Source organism: Toxotes jaculatrix, chromosome 16 (genome assembly GCF_017976425.1).
Source record: "Toxotes jaculatrix isolate fToxJac2 chromosome 16, fToxJac2.pri, whole genome shotgun sequence".
Taxonomy (NCBI): domain Eukaryota; kingdom Metazoa; phylum Chordata; class Actinopteri; family Toxotidae; genus Toxotes; species Toxotes jaculatrix.
Window position 1 is genome coordinate 627,696 of NC_054409.1, and position 22,012 is coordinate 649,707.

Genomic DNA, 22,012 nt, shown 5'->3' on the forward strand with positions numbered 1-22,012 from the left:
CATTAGCTGCAACATGGACTGACTTTTACCAAAAGGTACAAATGAAACTAACGGACTGACAATATCAGAGCTGCACATATTTAAATATGAAAGGATGAAATATTTAGACAAGCGTAGCAGACGACTGAATAATGATTTGTCGTCAACACAAAACTGATCGAGCACAAACACAATTAACAAACCAATAAGGTTGAATTCTTTTCAACATGATGTGATCAGAGAGATGTGATCTGTCTTTAGGAGAAATTAGGGGTGGGTGATATGGCAAAAATATCACATCACGGTTTGTTAATGGTAAAATCACGATCACTATTTTATCAGTTCATTTTTACAGTGAAGTTAATTTAGAACCAAACTATTCTCTATGTAAAAACTTAGCCCTAAAGATAAAAGAGTCATCTCTTACGTATTCAGAATACAAATTCTGAGTAACTGTATTCCATTACAGTTACAGTTTAAATAGATAGTATTCAGAATACAGTTACATTGTTGAAATCAATGGATTACGTGACGATACTTCTCTGTTTCACGAGTTTATATTTATTCTCTAAATGAAAGAAGGCAACCCGACGCGTTTCCCAGAAGCCCCAGCTCCACGAAAACAAATGTAAATAATCGAGCTATTTACCTGATCAGTCGGTCAGAATGGAGTCGGACGAGGAGCAGCAGGAGTGAGAACTTGAGCCGCAGCCGGCAAAACAGAGCTGGGACAGGAATGTGTTGGCCAAGACAGAAACGGTGTTACATGTATTCCGTTACTCCCCAACACTGTCCATACGACTGAAATGGAGTTCTTTTTGGGGACCAACTCCAAGCTTTCACTTTCGTTGTCGGCCAAGGCTACCCGCTACACCTTGACTGAAACAGCGAGGCTAGTAAAAATAAAATCAGCACTGCTCATACTTTGTCATGATTGGTTGGTCATGTTCACGTGAAGCGGGCTGTTAGTTGCCCAAGGAAAAAAAAACCTTCTCGTGCGTCTGTGCGCAAGCATAGAGCTGCAATTAATAGAATGTGCCCTATAGCCGATAATACGATCTCTCTCCTCTGGCAGATCGTCAACACTTTCTAATCCTTCACGATCTAATATCGTCATATCGCACACCCCTAGTATATGTATATTATGTGTACATAACTATACACTGCTGCACAACTGTACATACCACCATTAGAGAACCATGGCTCTATTTTTCTATTATAAATGTACACACTGTGACTGTTTTACTTGCTGCTGTAACAACAATTTCCCCCTGAGGGATGAATAAAGTATATCTATCTATAAACCAACAGTGTGGTCCTTTAAGTCTTTGCTCCTTAACACATTTAACTGAAGGTTTCATTGAAGTCAACAGACGTTATTCATGACAAAAGACTGAAATGAAGTGAAACTGAAGGAATAATTCTTAGTCTGAGATAAGAAAAAGTCACAATATGGAACAACAATTATTTCAAATCTCATTCATTCAAGATGAATGGATTCAAGTTCTGGATGAAGATAAACCAGGTTCAGTTGTGGATTAAAGATATAAGATCTACAACAGTAACAGACAGTGAACTGACCTCAGAGTCTCCAGTCTACAGTGTGGACTCTCCAGAGAACCACACAGCAGCTTCACTCCTGAATCCTGCAGCTTGTTGTTACTCAGGTCCAGGTGTCTCAGTCTAGAGGACTGGGAGCTGAGAGCTGAGGACAGAGCTTCACAGCTTCTCTCTGAGAGGTTACAGCTGCTCAGTCTGAAGAGGAAACAATGAAGAAAAAGTCAAATAACATTTGTGTTGAAAGGACAATCAAAGGAACAAAACTGTCAGTTTGCTCTGCAGCTCACAGCAAACTAACAGACCTGCATTTGAAAACTGGGCCAAACATCAAACACAGATTTGTTGAGTGAAGCAGAAATATCAGCTCTTTATCCACCTGCTAACCAATGAGGAGTTTCTACATTGATGATCATCTTTCATTGACTCTGATTCAAATCCTTTCTGTTTTATACTCAACAAGTTGGAGACATGACAGTTAAATATGATACAATCAGTAATAAACAGACATGTACAGTCAAGACCGTAAGTATTTGGACAGTTAGACATGATATGTTATTTGGGATCTCAGCACATTCACTTTAAAATATAATAATGGATACTACAGTCAATGACTGCAAAGGATTTTACACTAAATATTAAATCTGATGAGTTTGTTTCACTTCATGTGTATTTGTCCAGTTACTTTTGAACCACTAAAAGGGCTGAATCTCCCACACAGTTCTTTCTATACTGATGTCAACCTGCTCAAATTAAAGCTAAGACTTGGCTCTTTAATGTAGGATCCATTATTTTAATTCAGATTCAATGTGATGAAGCTCAGAGCTCAGAGATGATGATAAGGAATTAAAGCAGAGAGGAATTTATTTTCCCTCCTGCTGAATAAAATAACAGAGTCTTTATATAATGATGAATAAATCCAACTATCTATACACTTACAGAGCTTTGTTAGAGGCTTTGACAACTGGCAGCAGCTTCAGAAGAGCCTCCTCTGAAGCAGAGTATTTCTTCAGGTCAAACACGTCCAGATCTTTTTCTGATGACAGTAAGATGAAGACCAGAGCTGACCATTGAGCAGGAGACAGTTCATCTGTGGAGAGACGTCCTGAACTCAGGGACTGTTGAATCTGCTCCACTAGAGAACGATCATTCAGTTCATTCAGACAGTGGAACAGGTTGATGCTTTGCTCTGCAGAGGGAGTCTCTTCAATCTTCTTCTTGATGTACTGGACTGTTTGCTGATTGGTCTGTGAGCCACTTCCTGTCTGTGTCAGCAGACCTCGTAGGAGAATCTGATTGGTCTGCAGTGAAAGACCCAGGAGGAAGCGGAGAAACAAGTCCAGGTGTCCATTTGGACTCTGTAAGGCCTTGTCCACAGCCCTCTGGTAGAGCTGTGTTGGATCAAGTGTGTCTCTGAACAGTTTAGACCAGTTGGAGGTTGATTGTTCTTCTGACAGCAGATTGACTCCAGACTTGATGAAGGTCAGATGGACATGAAGAGCAGCCAGAAACTCCTGAAGACTCAGATGGATGAAGCAGAACACCTTGTCCTGGTACAGTCCTCTCTCCTCTTTAAAGACCTGTGTGAACACTCCTGAGTACACTGAGGCTGCTCTGATATCGATGCCACACTCTGTCAGGTCTGATTCATAGAAGATCAGATTTCCTTTCTGCAACTGCTCAAAAGCCAGTTTTCCCAGAAACCCAATCATCTTCCTGTTCTTTTTACTCCAGTGTGGATCTGTCTCAGCTCCTCCATCATACTTAATGTTCTTCAGTTTGGACTGAACCACCAGGAAGTGGATGTACATCTCAGTCAGGGTCTTGGGCAGCCCTCCTCCCTCTCTGGTTTCCAACACATCCTCCAGAACTGTAGCAGTGATCCAGCAGAAGACCGGGATGTGGCACATGATGTGGAGGCTTCGTGAAGTCTTGATGTGGGAGATGATCCTTCTGACCTGCTCCTTCTCTCTGAATCTCTTCCTGAAGTACTCCTCCTTCCGTGGGTCAGTGAACCCTCTGACCTCTGTCACCATGTCAACACACTCAGGAGGGATCTGATTGGCTGCTGCAGGTCGTGTGGTTATCCAGAGGCGAGAAGAGGGAAGCAGTTTCCCCCTGATGAGGTTTGTCAGCAGCACATCCACTGAGGTGGACTCTGTAACATCAGTCAGGATCTCAGTGTTGTGGAAGTCCAGAGGAAGTCGACACTCATCCAGACCGTCAAAGATGAACAGAACCTGGACCTCTTCAAACCTGCAGAGTCCTGCTTCTTTGGTTTCAGTAAAGAAGTGATGAACAAGTTCCACCAAGCTGAACTTTTTCTCTTTCAGCACATTCAGCTCTCTGAACGTGAATGGAAATGTGAAGTGTATGTCCTGGTTGGCTTTGTCTTCAGCCCAGTCCAGAGTCAACTTCTGTGTTAAGACTGTTTTCCCAATGCCAGCCACTCCCTTTGTCATCACTGTTCTGATTTGTCCATCTCTTCCACGTGAGGCTTTAAAGATGTCTTCTTGTCTGATGCTTGTTTCTGGTCTGGCTGGTTTCCTGGATGCTGTTTCAATCTGTCTGACCTCATGTTCATCATTGACCTCTCCAGTCCCTCCCTCTGTGATGTAGAGCTCTGTGTAGATCTGATTCAGAAGGGTTGGGTTTCCTGCTTTAGAGATCCCCTCAAACACACACTGGAACTTCTTCTTCAGAGTAGATTTAAGTTTACGTTGACAAACTGCAGCATCATGTCCTGAATGAACAAACAAGAAACAACATCAATGACTGATTCATAAAGAAAACATGACATGTTCATCTCCCTAAAGAACACACATGAACATGTTTCCCTCCATGTCTTGAGACATTAGTAAATGTCCCATTTGTCCATCATGTTGAATCTTTCGAGAATTCCTCTTACTGCTGTGCAGACAGTCAGCCAGCTCCTCCTGCTTCATTCTCCTCAGGAAGTTCATTGTGATCTTCACAAAAGCCTCTCTGCTGCTCCACCTCTGCTCTTCATCCTCACCATCCAACACCTCCTCATCCTCCCTCTGACTCTCTGAGCATTCTGGGTAATCTGGACTCACAACCTTCTGGATCTTCTTCAGCTCCTTCTTCACAAAAGTGACAATGTTCTCCTCCAGCAGCTGGAACAGAAAACTATATGAATGACACAATCAAAGTAAAACCATGGAGCCAAACATCAGATCCATGTTGGACACACTGACAACCCACTGCTCTAAAAAGTGCAGCATGGAGATTATTGTCAACACAACAGATGTCAAAGTAGTTGTTGTCCATGTACAGACCATAAATATGGAGTCCAGGTGTGTTTGATGCTGCTGGGCAGACTGAGCACTGGGAACCTCTGAGCTCTCCTGGTCCACTCTGTGGAGGAATCATGAAGAATTAGCTCACATTATGTTTGCAGCATCTGTGAGTGTTTTATGCTTTGTACACAAACAACAGCTGCTTTTATGTTCTGTGGTGACTGTCCTGATTAAAGCAAACACTACTGTGCTGTGACATTCTCAATGAGAGGAAACAAGCAATCAGTTCTGTACCTCATGACCTAGAGTCATCACAAGTCATGTCATCATCTGCCACTTATCTGGGTCCCGGCCCAGGTTGCGGGGGCAGCCCGCCCATTTCACAATGCACCGAAGGCCTATGGCACCTCCACAGGTGGTGAGCCCATGGGAGGTGGTGCCACCCAGAGTGGGATTCAAACCCACGACCCTGAGAGGTTGAGTCTCATGCTCTGCCAACTGAGCTAACCTGGCGGCATCACAACAAGTCCACCTTTTAAATGATGAGTTTTAAGGACTCACACTGGGTTTGACAGAAGTCTCACCTCTGCTACAGGACACTAACACAAACACTGGAACTGGATAGGTGCTGAGTTACAGGGAGTTTTAGTTCTGATCTGAATGACACACAGAACAAGAACATAAGAAGTGCTTTTCTTTAAAAGAGAAACATCAACTTTGCCACTAAAGCCTGTGTTTCAGCCTGATCATGTTCATATACTGTGTCATTCATGAAGCCTGGAGACAAAACACAATCACTTCATCTTTCATAGAAGACCAGTTATACAGGACAGCTGTCTGATACATTTTAAACTCAGCTGCAGCTCACTTCTTTGCAGCTGAGGGAGGCTGTCCTTTGAAATGAATGGGGTCATCCTTTGACCTGTCACTCTTCATGGACACACAGCTGGGCTCAGGTACAGAGAGGTCTGGTCTCTGATGAATCCTGGTGGACACAGAGATTAAGACCATCAGGGACAAGGGGACAGGGACAACATATCTATTATTCATACAGTGTTCTCATAGTAAAGAAGAAAACATGTAGTCAGTTGCAGCTCACTTCTTTGCAGCAGAGGGAGGCTGTCCTTTGAAATCAATGAAGCGATCGTTTGACCTGTCACTCTTCATGGACACACAGCTGGGCTCAGGTCCATGTTCAGGTCCAGGTCCAGCAGAGTCTGGTGTGTGCTGCTGCTCTGGCCTTCAACACAACACACACAGAGCTTTGAGTGTGAATAATGATGGTGCAGTGATGTGAGTGCTGAGCTCTGACATGGAGAAGAGTCATGGACAGTTAGAGATCCTCATCTCACCTCTGAGCTTTGGTCTGGATCTCATGGTCCCCACACAGACTGCTTTTAGGGGGAGGGGCTCCCTCCTCTCTGTCCTCACACTGATTCATGATGCTGAATTCACATCCACATCAGCTCACACACACTTTCTACCTTCATCTGGAGAGAAAACACAAATCATTCATCTGCACATCAACTGAAATCATCCTCTCCATCATTTGTCCTGTAGAAATATCAGCTGCTCCTCCATTGATTGGCTCTTCTTTCCTCTTTCATATCAGTGTCAGCTGAATGCAGTCAGACAGCAGTGTGAGGCAGAGGAAGCTGCCATCAGCTGCTGTACTTCCACTGTCAGTCCACTAGATGGGGTCATGAAGCTGCAGTGAAGTGCAGAGCAGCACACAGAGAAAATGTAGTTACCGTTGCAGTTACTGTGGTGATTTAGTTGGTCAACTTGAAAAATGTTTTTATCTGCTTGGATCAAAAAGTGTAACAAAGCTTTTATTCAGTGAACATTCAGCTGCTCCTCCTGCTCTGAGAAGGAGGCCCATGAGTCCATGTCTGTTACAGACCATATCCTGTAATTTCACCATGGTTCAATATCGTCTGTAAAGTTCATCATTTTCACTGATCTGCCTTTTAGACTCGTAACAGTTTTTTTTCCTGCTCACACACACACACACACACGACACCTTCAGTCATTCCTCATTCCATTTTGTTGCCTCTAGCGACTGGAATAAGTTAGAAAAACACTAAAGCTCTGTACCTTCATCCCTTTATCTACCTTCAATAACTCATTACAATCTATAATTTCCGATCAGTGCACCTGCTTCTAATTTGCTCGTGGGATCTCCTTGTTGTATGTATTGTATATATTTGTGAGAGTGAACTTCATGTTTGTAATTGTGTTCAGTATCGCCTCATTCTTCTGTCTCTTGGCCAGGCCGTCGTTGGAAATGAGAACTGGTTCTCAACTGACTTACCTGGTTAAATAAAGGCTAAATAAATAAACATGAGTGTCATGAACAGACGGCCATCTTTACTCGTCTAAAGTTTCCAAGCTGATATTTCAGTTTGAGACGACGACTGTTTCAAACGTCCTCCTGATTTAAACAAACTCCATCCAACTATAAAACACTGGTAATAAACCAGTTTCTCCAGTTAAAATAACCAGAAGAACCTGTGACGTCACTGTCAACATTTTCCACAAAAGAGAAAACCATGTCCCTTTAATGAAGACAAATCAAACCAATCAAGAGCTCCACTTACTCATTTTTCCCATGAACTTCATCCCTCTGCAGCTCCCTCCTGTCAGTGTAGGAAAGGCTCTTAGTTCTTCAGTTCAAGCTTCTTTTTCCTCAGCTTCTTGTGTGTGTGTCTGTGTGCACTTTAACTGACACACAAAAAAAACCCTGAAAAAAAACCACAATAAGTCTAACGCCAGAAATCCCAGGTAACAACAGCGAGAGTTGAGAGGTAAATCATTAAAACTGCTGACATTTACCTTCAGATGGAGAAAATCATCTGCGCCACAAAGTTTGGTCAAAATGAAAGTAAACTGCAAGGCTTTGCCCAGAGAGATATGTGTGTGTGTGTGTGTGTGTGTGTGTGTTGTCTCTTCATTATCCAAATATGCAGTGTGACTGGTTGGACTGAGTCTCAGTCAGACTGAAGTTTACATGCTGAAGTGTTATTAAGACATGAAACCTCCTCATGACTCCCAGTGTGAACACACACACACTCTGCTGCTGTTTGATGTTTTCTGAAAATCATTTGACTGTCTGAGACAGAACCCATGAGATAAATATCACTTACTGTTTCTACCAGTTTCATATTTGTATCTTGAATGAAGGCAGATATGTGTGCAGATAGACCATAATGGGGCTGGGCCCCCTGTCATTGTGACTTCAGACGAGCTTCATAATGCAACATAAGTATAAAACATCAAAATTCCTGTTGCCAGTAAAACATGAACAGGAACTAAGTAGAAGCATGAGGAAGCTCAGAGGAATGAGGGAAACACAGAGACTTAAATACACAGAGCCAATGTCAGCACAGTGATGACAAAGCTGATGTTTGTGATTCCTTTCAGACCTTCTGTGGCTCTCCGAAGAGAACCATCCTCCTGGATCACATCAAGGACATCAAGGACATCATGGAGGACGAGGACCTTCAGGACTATCTGGGGATCCACTTTCAGAAGTCCAGTAACTGTGGAGGTGAGATAGACAGCATCAAGTACATCTCTGGTGGAACAGCTCTGCAGGACTTTGTCTGTGAGGACATGGAGGAGAGAGACGACTGAGTTTAACCTACAGCAGCCAAACCTCCAACAGCTCCAACATGTAAGGACGGTCCTCCTATGATTGTTAGAAAGTTGTTTTTGATTATGTCAGTGAAGCCTGTATATTCCTATTCCCAAACTGAAGGGAGGCATTTTGGAAAATTCATTTATTTATTTACTTTATTTAACACAGGGCTGTTTTCAGTCTGAATCCATGCTGACAGTTGTGTTTGAATTGCTGCTCTGATTTTCTCTTCTACATTGTGCTTATTAAAAGATGTGAATCAGTCACAGGAGTTGTGTGTTTGTAATGACTCAGACTGTGGATACATACCTGCATGTAAAGTGGTTCAGTGTCAACAGTAGATTCTGTTTCTATCTGTCCCTTTAATTCAGTTTGAGTTTTGTTTTCTACTTTAAAGCTGATCCTCCAACATGCATCAGAATTGTGGAGCTCTATCTGTGCACCAGTTTCCACATTATCATTGTGCAGATTCTGGAAGTGACCGAGCTGCTGGGTTCGGGTCTTCTCAGCTAATTTCTGTCTCTTACTCTGTGACTGATATTCTGAGCAGCTGTCAGGATATTTTCCTCTGGACTAAATCATGAATCAGCCAAAATTTCATCAACTATTTTCATCTCAACATAACAAAACATTTCTGAACAAAGATGGCAGATGGATTGGTGCTAGACAAAATGTCACCAGGAACGATGCACTGCCTGCAGGTCTTTAATATCCAGACATATCAAGGAAAGCATCTCTTAAGCATTCTACCTCAGCTCACTGTTAAACCTAACCTCTCATACCTCGGAGGACGTTTGGCTCCCAACCACATTGCAAGAAACACAAAGCTACAGATAACAAAGCTAATCAGCTTAGAAGAAGTCCACACTTCAGATGTTACCAGCATTTCCTGCTCATGTTCACTGACTTCAACTGGACACTGACAAGACACATATGGCAGAGGGTGACAGGAAACTCCACTGCTGCAGAATATGATACTGTGTGGAATCAGTACAAGTCACAGTTTGCTCATGACGATGGCGTTCAGTCCAGTAATGATCCTCGTCACGATTTTTGGGCTTCAAACCACAACAAAATGAAAAAAGATTAAAAACAGATTCAACAAAAGAGTCACAGACATCCAAAGCTTTCCTTTTTCTAAGAAATGGAACATTAGATTGAAAACACATTTACTGATAAGAGCTGTCCCAGTTCAAAGAGCTTGAATAAGTGAATAACTCCCCATCTCTTACTGGTGTTAATGGATGTAGGTCAGGAAAGGTACATCTGGAGTTGATACCTACCATACCTGATGACTGAGGTCAAATCACAATGTGGACAACACTTAATAATATTAGGTGTAAACATAAAGTAAGTAGTTGGAGGAGCATAGAGAATGCAGATGCTTTCATACAGATGTACTGCAAGTAGCTCATACTGGACTCTGTGACATGTATACAAATGCTGAGCAGGACTTTGGATCACGATGGTGAGAGGAAAAGATCTAAAAGAGAAGCTGTCCTCATCCACAGGACGTGAGGACGCAGTGAAGGTTTTGGAGTCAGATGTTAGACAGCACTCCTTAAATGAAGGAATATGTTTCAGAAGAATGCTGCTCATCCTCCACTCTGACAAGAAGCACTGAAGATGGTCTAGTGGAACAATACTTTACTAAGAACCTTTGTGTTGGCTTCTCAGCAGCTCTCTGCAGCTGCAGGTGATGGTAAATTGGGACTCACAGTATTCTGCCAGTCCACTGTCTCCAGAAAGTCTTCTTGGCAAACTTTCATCCAAAGCATCTAATCCAGGGGTGTCAAACCCAAATACACAGTGGACCAAAATTTAAAAAATGCTCCAAGTCGAGGGCCGGATTGGTCCAGTGTTTACTGAAAACAAATTGAAATGAATCTGGAACTAACACTGCACAGAAGTTATTTCCTATAAAACAACATAAATCATTAAATAAATGAAAAATCAGTTGCATTAATTTCTTATGGCTATGAAATGTTTCCAGAGTAATTTAAGTTGAAAACATTTTTTCTACAGGCAAACAACAGCCAGAAATTAATTTACTTCAAAGAAAAATCAGATGCCCTGTAGAAAAAAGCATTAAAGCTCAGTTTGCTGCTGCAATATTTTTCAGAGGAGGCCTGAACGTGGCCGACTAAACAAACAAGACAAATGAACAATAAAAAAATAAATAACCACACCTCAAACTTTAAACAATACAAAAGGACAGTAAAATAACTGCACTTCAAACAATACAAGACAATTGAACAATAACTGCACTTTTCTACCTGAACATTATACAATCAATCTTGGACATTTGTGTTGATTATGCAGCTTTTACACTTCACTTATTTTTTTAAATTCCTGCTGCTTTACATTTCATATTTTAACATTTGCTCTTATTTACTGTATCTGTCATTGACTCTTTAATGGTACTGTAAAGATGCTGCTGGAAACTGAATTTCCCACACGAATCTTCCCGAGGGATTAATAAAATCCTCTGAGCCAGACACTTGGTGTCTCATCTTGGATACAAGTTCATCTATGTCTGGGCTCCGGCTCTGAGCTGAGGAAACCCTCAGGATTGATTGAAGGTGTTTGTCAGTAAGACGACTTCTGTGTGACGTTTTGTTTATCTTCATCAAAGAGAACAGTTGTTCACACAGGTATGTACTGCTATGAGCCTTTCTGCTTTGCCACCAGAGATGACTACATCAAAGTGCAGACATGATGATAGTACAGACCCAGTTGGATGAATGGAAAACACATTCAGTACTGGACACGTGTACCAGCAGCTCCATCAAGTGGAAGATCTTCAGAAATATTTTTGCCCCATTTTCAGAAATAGTCAAATCTGTTTTTGACATGCAAAGTCAAGTATGAGTGTAGGAAAGAATCAATGAAATAAATCACACTTTGTGTAAGAGAACTATTAATTTGATTTGATTTGATCTTTGATTATTAGGAAACACCAATTTAAGGCAATGAATCCTTTTAATTTACAAAGGCAACAATATTCTTTGATGACTTTCATTATCTTTTCAGAAAACTAAGTTAAATCAGATTGTGGAACAGATTGTATTATGTAGAAGATGATGCAGCAGAGTGCCGCAGGTTTCTACAATCATTACTAAAGTCTTGTGAGAGAGCCAATAAAGCCAATGCTCATATTTGTCATATCGACATTTAAGGAGTATTGATTGGTTCACAACGTCAATGCATGCATTGAGTAACATGCAAGAAAACATTCCACCTTAATAGTTGCTGGTAATTGTCAGTAGCCTTTGAGCAGCACAGTGAGTTGTGATTTTTTTCTACCTAGTTATTGTAACTGGTAACGATGAAAAGGCAGCGTAACATCCCTTCATTCATCATTCACTCTTCTGACTGTTTCTTCATTTGTGATGCATTTGCACAGAAACATTACAAAGCCAGTCTAAACTTGTTCAGCTTGTGCTGCATCCACAGCTGCTGGAGATCAAACCTCACTGAGCTCCGTTTTCACTGCCTATCAGATGAACTTGACCTCTGCCTGCACTGAAACGTTTCCTCAGAGTGGATGTTTCCAATCAGTCCTCATTTGCTCGGCACAAGTAAGTGTAAAGTTTGTCTTTAAGTTATTGTTCAAGTCAAGTCAAGTCAAGTAGGTTTTTATTGTCGTTTCAGCCATATACACAGTACATAGTGAGACGAGACAATGTTTCACCGGGAGCGATTGGTGATACACACAACTGTTACAACACAGTATGGACAAGACAAATACGTAATAGTGCCTACATACACTATTTGAGTCTACACAGATTCAACACACAAGTGCCTATCCACAACCATACCTACATACACACTTATTTTACTTACACACACGCACACACACCCACTCACACACACACACACACACACACACACACACACACACACACACACACACACTCACCCACACACACTCACCCACACACACACCCCCACACACACACCCCCACACACTCAATCATATTTACATACATTACAACACAGTTGTAAACACAACAGGTCAGAGTTAAGTGACCTAAACAAACACGCTAGACAGGGCATGGTTTTTTAGCAGAGCTCTGTGGCTAGTGGTATGATTGCACAGACTGTCCTAGTCAATATGAGGTAGAAAAAGCAGCAAGAAATTGCACGAGGCATAAGGTGCGGTGTGCTGGTTGAACTGGTACGTAAACTACAGTCCAATAGTCCTGACGTTGTTTAGCAGTCTGACCGCCTGGGGGAAGAAGCTCTTCCCCATCCTGGAGGTGCGGGCAGTGATGCTGCGGAGCCTTCTACCTGATGGTAGCAACGTGAATAGTCCGTGGGAGGGGTGGGAAGTGTCTCTGATTATGTTCTTAGCTTTCCGCAGACAGCGGGAGCTATAAATGTCTGAGAGGGGGGGCAGAGAGACCCCGGTGATCTTTTCAGCTGTCCTCACAATCCGCTGCAGGGCCTTACGGTCTGCAGCAGTGCAGTTGCCATACCACGATGTGATGGCGCCGCTGAGGATGCTCTCAATCGTTCCTCTGTAGAAAGTTGTGAGGATGGAGGTTGGGAGATGAGCTTTGCGCAGTCTTCTCAGGAAGTACAGACGCTGCTGGGCTTTCTTTGTGATGTGTGTGGTGTTCTTAGTCCATGAGAGGTCGTCTGTTATGTGTACGCCCAGAAACTTTGTGCTCTGGACAATCTGCACGGGAAGGTTGTCAATGCACAGTGGGGTGTGTGTGTGCAAAGTCCGTCTGAAGTCGATGACCAGTTCTTTTGTTTTGTCCACGTTGAGGAGCAGGTTGTTATCAGTACACCAGCTGCTGAGCTGTGCCACCTCCTCTCTGTACGGGGCTTCGTTGTCTCCGCTGATCAGGCCCACCACGGTCGTGTCATCAGCAAACTTGATGATGTGGTTAGAGCTGTGCGTTGCCACACAGTCGTGGGTGAGGAGTGTGAACAGTAGCGGGCTGAGCACGCAGCCCTGGGGTGCTCCTGTGCTCAGTACTGTTGTGCTGGATGTCTTGCTCCCGATCCTGACTGCTTGGGGTCTGCCTACCAGGAAGTCCAGGATCCAGTTTCGGAGTGTTGTGTTCAGTCCAAGTTCACCTAGTTTTGTTATCAGCTGTTGAGGGATGATGGTGTTGAATGCTGAGCTGAAGTCAATGAACAGCATCCTAACATATGTGTCCTTCTGGTCCAGGTGAGAGAGAGCCAGGTGGATGGCGGTGTTGATGGCATCGTCTGTGGAGCGGTTGGGGCGGTACGCAAACTGCATTGGGTCCAGTGTGGCTGGCAGTTGTGACTTGATGTGTCTCATTACTAGCCTTTCAAAGCACTTCATGATGGTGGATGTCAGTGCAACTGGGCGGTAGTCATTGAGACAAGTCACTGAGGGTTTCTTCGGGACGGGGATGATGGTGGTGGACTTGAAGCAGGTGGGGATGACGGTGGTGGACAGTGAGATGTTGAAGATGTCAGTGAGGACGTTGGTCAGTTGATCTGCACACTCCCTCAGCACACGACCCGGTATACCATCCGGCCCAGCAGCTTTCCGTGGGTTGACTCTGAGTAGGGTCCTTCTCACTTCAGAAGTGGACAGGCTGAGTACCGGGTCGTTAGGGAGAGGGGCGTCCTTTCTCACCACCGAGTAGTTGTGAGCCTCAAATCTTGAGTAGAACTGGTTTAACGCCTCTGGCAGGGAGTCATCGCCAACACAGGAGAGGGGGGCAGGCCTGTAGTTGGTAGTTGTAGTTGTTTAGTGATGCAGTGAGGTTTGGACTCTGTATTTAATATGGATTATATGTGACTTATTATGAAAACAAAACTGTTCCAAAGATCAGTGTCTTCTTAACAGGCCTGAGTCTGACAGCTGAACAATGAGGCTGAAATCCAAACAGCTGCTTTGAAGTCCTCCATCAAGTATCATCATACATCACAGACCTGACCTACAGTACATTGATGGAACTTCCTAAAATAACACACAGCACTCTCCACTTTGTGCTGTGACGTCCAGAACTGGAATATTTACAGTAAAGTCTCAGATACTATTACACTCTGATCTTAATGACTCCTGGAGCTCCAGGTTCTCCTGTTGTTGGTCTGTGTCTGTGACTCCACCAACAGTGGACTGACACTGGACCTCTAGCTGATTGTGTGAAACCCTATGGGAGAAAACCCACAAATAAAAGAAAAAGAAAAGAAAAAGGAGAAAATGAAAACTCCACAAAGCAAGGACCGAGTTCATTTACCTATAGTGTTGCTACTGACTTCCTTCACTGACACTTGCAGTCAGTTTGAATATCTTTATTGAAGCCTGAAGCCTGATTTCTTGCTGTTCTCTGGTTCTTTGTTTATAAGCTCCTCAAGCACTACCTGTCTGCAGAACTGTTAAAGTATGGAATGCAGAATCAGAACAGATGCTTCAGGACTGCTTTAACAACACAGACTGGGAGGTGTTCAAAACTGCTGCCTTGAGAGACGACTCTACTGTGGACTTAGAGGAGAATGCTGCAGCAGTTACTGGTTACATCAGCACATGCACGGACAATATCATTCCCACAAAACAGATTAAAACCTACCCCAATAACAAACCCTGGATAAACTGTGAAGTGTGGTCCATGCTACTGCTGAGGAATACAAAAAGGCAAGTAGATCCATCAGACATCAGACAAGAGACAGTACAGACCGAAGCTGGAGGGTTACTACAACACCTCAGACCCACGGCGCATGTGGCAAGGACTCAAGGATGTAGAGAACTTGACTGGGGCCACAAGAGACAAGGGGGCGTGGTTTCCAAAACCACAGCACAAGCTTTCCAAACAAATGTGCCAGCTTCCTTATACTAAACTGGGAAGGTGAGTGGCCTGGAAATGTGACATCTAAAATCAATATACTCCTCGTTCTAACAAACAGCGTTTTCCATTGTGGAAGTGTACTCACATTAAGCCATGCTGTGAACAGCCACTATCACTAAAGCTGTGCTGGAACACTGCAAGTGTTTCTTCCACTTTACTGCACAGCAAACTGGTTTGTTCATCTGAACCACTAATAAAGTGATGCTAACTCACTGAGAAACACATTTCATTTTCTTACAACCTTTTCATAGTTTAAAAGAAACAGCAAAAAGTTTGCTTTGCATTAGTAGTAACATAACAGCTGTGATGTGGCTGAAAATGATCAGTAAACAGTGAAATAAGGCTGATATCTGAAAGTCCAAACTGGAACAGAGGAGTGAAAGTAAACCCCAGATCACAGAGGTTCAGGTAGAAGCTGCAAAAGTCTTGAGAGCTGAAAACAGAGAGAATTAAGAACAGAGCTTTCTCTCTAGTCTACAGCATAGACACACAGGAGTGTAGCGACTGCAGACACAGCTAAAGGGAAGAGAATGTCATAGGTTGGCAATGGTCAGCCCTGCTACCAAGCAGGACCAACACAGTGCAATTTGGCACAGCTACCCTGCTAACTCCTGTGAGGCTGTAATGGAAATGCATGCCATCACAGCTTATGTGCTAATGGAAAAACCCCATAATATGCTACTTTTCAGGGCACCTCTGTAACAACCTTAAGCTTCTGAACATCTACCACAACATCCCTAATTCAGTTTCCACTGGAAACATTGATGCCTCTGCCTCCACCTGATTTCCTGTCATCTCTCTACTGTCCATAATAAAGGCATAAAAAACCCAAATCACTTAAAGATATACTCACATTCCCATTTCCACATTCAAAGCACTGGTGTTTGATCTAATTCTTCCTGCTGTCCATACTGGCTGCCAGGAGATCCCTTCTTTAAACAATTTCTGTGGAAATGATAGGCCACAAAATCCACAGTCCTATTTCTGTGCAAATAGTAATTCCAAAGTTCATCAACATTGTTCAACAAAATCAAGTTGGTATCTTCAAATGTTTGTCTTTTAGTGTAGAATTTCCTCTCTGTGTTGCCATCTCTCCACCACAGCTTTGCAAGGAAACATTAGGTGTAGAAACACAAAGAGGAGAATTTTGGACTAAAAATACCTGGAAGATAGAAACTTGATCTACTCAGACTGTTGAAGCCTCATGTTTGTTTCTTTTCAACTCTGGAAGTCAACTTTTCCACAGGACAGGGACTGTGGATTTTATGCTCCATCATTTCCATTAGAATTTCTTTAGAAAGGATCTTGTTGCAGACAGTACAGACTTCCTAGAAATCCTTTCCTTTAACACAAACTACAGTGCATCACACCAAAACAAAGTTAAGAAGTTGAGCAACCATGAGAATATCTCACAGTCATGATCAGCATTAAAAAAAACTCAATATTGTCCATGAATGATAAGCACACAAACCATGGGGCTTATGGGTATGATTACTTGTCGTCCCAGTTTAACAAACATATCATTCGGACAAAACATTTCAAAACATTAACTTCTAAACACTGACATGAACTACTAACATGTACTGACTTACTGAAAAGCTTGGAGGTGATCTGGACTTTCCTGTAGTTTCCTCTTGTCCTTGTAACAGCAGTAGCTCCTCCCTTCCTTGTCAATAATTGTGCAGAAATATCTGAGTGCTTCTTTCTTCCTAAATCATGAGCAAGTCCTGTCCAGTCCAACTGTTTCTGCTCCTGTTTGACTTCTGAACTTGTCTCTGGCTGTGTGTCCACTTACTGCAGCCTGTGACATCAGACTGTAGAATGTTGATACATCAAAGGCATCAAAGGACAAACACTCTCTCTCTCTCTCACACACACACACACTCACACACACATACTTGTACTTATTTATTTGTGAGGACACTTGCTGACATAATGCATTCCCTAGCCCTTACCCTAACTCTAACCAAAACCCAATTCTAATCCTGAAACCAAGTCTTAACCCTCAAACAGCAACATGAACACAGATGGAAACACTGCAGAGCTGCTTTGGATGGTTTAACAGGTAGAGATCATCAGATAATGGAATGACCTGATACCTTCATCTGTTTCCATAAACATATGGAGGAAATCTCCCAAACACAAACTTAACCACAATGTGATTCACAGTTAACAAACACACTTGCATGTAAACTCTCACACCAGCATAAAAATAAGTCATTGTTTTAGGATCTGAAGAAGAAGATCCAGGATGAAGGAGATCAGGAGACAGGAGCCCCACAACAGAAGAGAGAGAAATAAAAGAAATACAATGAAAACACAAACTTACAAACAGATGAAGAATCACCTTAAAGTCATTGTAGTAAACAAAGAAAGTTTCTTTTCTGGACCCAGACTGAGAAAATACCAGTAACTGAAAATAATGATTAAATAATGTTGGAGGAAAAAAATGCTTCCTCCTTCCATCCAGCCTGGTTATTTTACAGCTTCTACTCCCAGAACATGATGATATAGTGTCAGCTTGAACTTTCACCATCAGCTTCCTACTTGATTCAGGTGACAGGTGTAACTGTTATCTCAGTGTGATGCAGAGAAGAGACCAACATACAGCAGGACTCTGTGGATTTAAGGTCTAACAGCACAAGATAAGTTGAACGAGATCTAAAAGAAACATGAGTCCAAATGATTCTCTGTGCAGCAGCTGATCTGTTGCAGAAACAACAACTAAAACTGTCTGAGGCAATGGAGAGATAGTGAATATCACTCCTCACTTTCAATAGAAGAGGTGAAGACAGAAAATAATGTCTACTGCAAAGTCACAGGAAAACCAGAGTGTGAGGAAAGAGCACATTACTGTATTGATGAAAAAACAAAGATCTGATGGACAAAAACTCTTCTCAAAGGTGGAATGTAGGTGGTGCAAAGCACAGAGAGCAGAGAGAGATGAAGAACCCTCTGAAACCAGTCCTGGAGTCCTTGAAGGAGGACTTATTATGGACTGACAGGAGACAGAAAGACACTTTCCAGTCATTTCTACCAGCAGTTAGCAGACAAACACTCACCACTCAGACAAACAGAGCACCTTTACACCTCACTCTGACAAAAGAGACACAGCCCAGTTCAGCCTCTGCACAGCTCTGAAGGACAAACACTGCTGTGACTGTATTTAAGAGGCAACATACTGTGATTCACATTAACAACTGACAATCATATCACTAATAAAACATTAAATTCAAGAGCTAATTAAAAAGCCAACAGGAGAACACTGTTTCTTTTACAGGCTGTTGGTATAAGATTTGAAGGAGAACAATGATTGAGACCTTAAGTGAGATTAGTTTCATCGTGAGCTCATTATCAAGTCTGTCAAGGATGAAGCAGCGTTTTGTATTTTAAGGTAAGAAGTTTTTGGCCACAATCCCAGTTGTCATTTAAAGCACAGACTCATCACTCTGCCTCCACAAAGGCTCTAATCTAGTCACACACTGCTTCACAGTCAAAGAGAGAGAAACAAATAAATAAAACAATAAGAACAGCAGATAAAATACAAGAGAGGAGCAGATATAGAACACAAGTGTAAACAGAAAATACTATATTACCTAAAAACCTGTCTGAACAGATGGATTTGTATCTGCTTTGTGAAAGAGTCCACAGAGTCCACACACCTCAGACTTACTGGGAGATTATTCCAAAGCTTAGAGGCTGCAAACTGGAAAGCACAATCTTCCTGAGTCTTAAAACATGTCCGAGGTACATTTAGAAAGTCCTGACCTAAGAGATCAGCTCATGGTGTGGGGCTGCAGAAGGTCCATGGTATACTGTGGAGCCTTGACATGTAACAGTCACTTCTGCACAGTGAACTTCAGTGATGGTTTAGGAATTTAATTTTTTGAAGTCAGCACATTATACAGGGACAGTGATACACCTGGATGTGTTTCATCCAAAATAAAAATACTACCTTCTTCAATTAATACTGTATGTCAGCTTTCAGGGAGTCTGAAGACACCGACCACCAACAGTGTGAGCTGCACACTGAATGTGATATTTCAGTGTTTGAGATAGAAATAGGATTTTCCATTGTGTTGGTTGTAGTCACATCAAGTCATGATATGAATGGTCACTAACACTCAAACTGTGCTGGAACAGTGAAAAAAGTGTTTTTCCACTTTACTGCACAGCAAATGAAGTTGTTGATCTGAGTGTGGCGAGCGAGGGAGGTGAGATAGATGATAATGGGGTTGTAGCAGATAGCGGATGGTGTCGATCACTACAACACCCAACTAAGAGCAACCTACGAAGCCTGACAACGCCACTTTGGGAATTTCGCCCAAGGAAATAGTTTTAGTCAACTGTACCAACTCCAAGGCACCCAGGTTCGTTTTACAACGGGCAGAGACGTGGTTCCAGAGCAATAATCAATATACTTTATATCAAAATAACTTCAGTATGTCTTTAAACATTATAAAACACCATTCACACACAGGGGACGTGAGGGGAAAGGGGGGAGACCCTATCAGGGCTGAGGCTTACCAGGGGGCCAGCTCGAGGAGAGGGGTGAGGGGGAAACCACCACCCGGCACCACGACCGCCACCACCTTCGGCTCTCAGCCACTGAAAAGGGGACAAGGAAATAAAATTAGTGGGGTCACTCCCAACACAGGAAAACAAATAACCAATATACAAATACTAACAAAAGAAAACAATAAATAAATGCTTACAAACTCAATGCTTAATCAAAGCACTAAGAATATCAGTAACTAAACATAACATAAAATTCTTGTCACAAGCAAAAGAAACAGTCAAGAAACAAAAGAAAGACAAAATCCAACTGAGTATCAGGGCTAATTGAATCACAGAACGTCAAAAAAATTAAACAAGAAAAGAAAGAAAAAGAAAAAAAAAACAAACCAGCACAGGACCTAGTTAAACACAATATTTAATAAACCAAATAACCTAACCTAATAGAAATAAAGCTATAAAAATAATAATAATAATAATAATAATAATAATAATAATAATAATAAACAATAACCCAAAACCCATTCTAACTAAATGCAACAAAGGAAATGGGGGCATTAAATAAAGAGCAACCCCACCGTGCATTCATTCAATTTTTTAAAGTCCAGGCCCAAGGCAAACGAAACTGTCCATTCAATACTCGCGTAGGTAGGGGGTGATTGCGTTGTCCACCTGCGCAGCCCGACGGCAGCAACACCGGAGCGCCCGGCAGAACCGCAGCGGAGAACCGCGGCAGGAACACCCCGGTAAGGTAGAACAAGGCAAAGCAGCAGTATTTCTTCTCCGTGCAGGACAAAGCAGCTGGCAAATAATTCTCGATCAGGCTACGTGTGATCACCTGAGGGAGAGAGAAGCTGAGCGTGTCCACTCAGCAACAGTGGAGGCTAGCAGCAACCTGCGGCTAACACTGGGACGGGCGACCAGGAAGTGGGCCTCGGAGCCAGCAGCAAGAGAGGGTCACAGATTCCTACAACTTTTTCCCAGTTAAGCGGGAAAAGTTTGGTTTGCATTATCAGTAACATAACACAGCTCTGATATGGCTGTAACTGATCAGTAAACAGTGACATAAGGCTGATATCCCAAAGTACAAACAAGAGCACAGGAGTGAGACTAAACTCCAAACTGTAGAGACTGAGGTAGAAGCTGCAAAAGTCCTGAGAGCTGAAAACAGAGAGATGTTTTAGAACAGAGCTTTCTCTCTAATCTTCAGCATAGATACACAAGTTTAGCTACTGAAGACACAGCTAAGGAGAGGAGAATGTTAAGAGTTGGCAATGGCCGGCTGTGTTACCAAGCCGGGTCACAGCAGCAGTGCAGCCATCCCCTACTACCCTGGAACATTGTGTTCCCAGAATGCAGGTTTACTTGTGGTTCCTAAAGTCTCCAATAGAGAGAATGGGAGGCAGAGCCCCCAGATATCAGGCTCCTCTACTGTGGAACCATCTACTAGTTTGGGTCTTGGAGGCAGACGCCCTCTCCATGTTTAAGAGGAGGCTTCAAACTTTCCCTTTTGATGAACCTTATAGTCAGAGCTGAGTAAGGCTTTCCTGAATGAGCCACTAGTTATGCTGCTATAGGTCTACACTGCTGGAAGACTTCCCATGATGCACTGATTTCCTCTCTCCTCCTCTCCCTCTCCATCTGTACACATTCATATCCCATTAATGTATGTTACTAACTTGGGTTCTTCTCTCTCCCATGGTGTTGTGCTTTCTCGTCTCTGCAGTTACTTTCACCTCCAGAGCTGCAGAGTCTGGATCTGTGGCTTCAGGCAAACTACTGTTCCACATGCAAAGCACTGGTGGTTGATCTTCAACATAAATAATAAAAAGACTTGGAGGACGCCTGTTTCAACTATATAAGTCAGACTGCTGAAGCCTCATGTTTGCTTCTTTTGAACTTTGGAAGTTCCTTTTACACAGGACATGGACTGTGGATTTTATGCTCCATCATTTAGGAGGATCCAAAGCAACAACCACAAATGATTTCAATTTACATAAAAGCATGTGAATGTTTTTGAACATTTGAAGTTTAAAAGATAAACTTGTATAAAATAGGCATCTTTCCTTTAACACAAACCATAATGTTTTGAACCAAAAATGGAAACCTACGTTGACAATATGAAAATCTCACAGATACAATCAGCATAAATAAACTGAACATGTACTGAAACCTTTGGGCTGAAGTTCTTGTGTGATTAGACATCATGTCAATTTAACAAA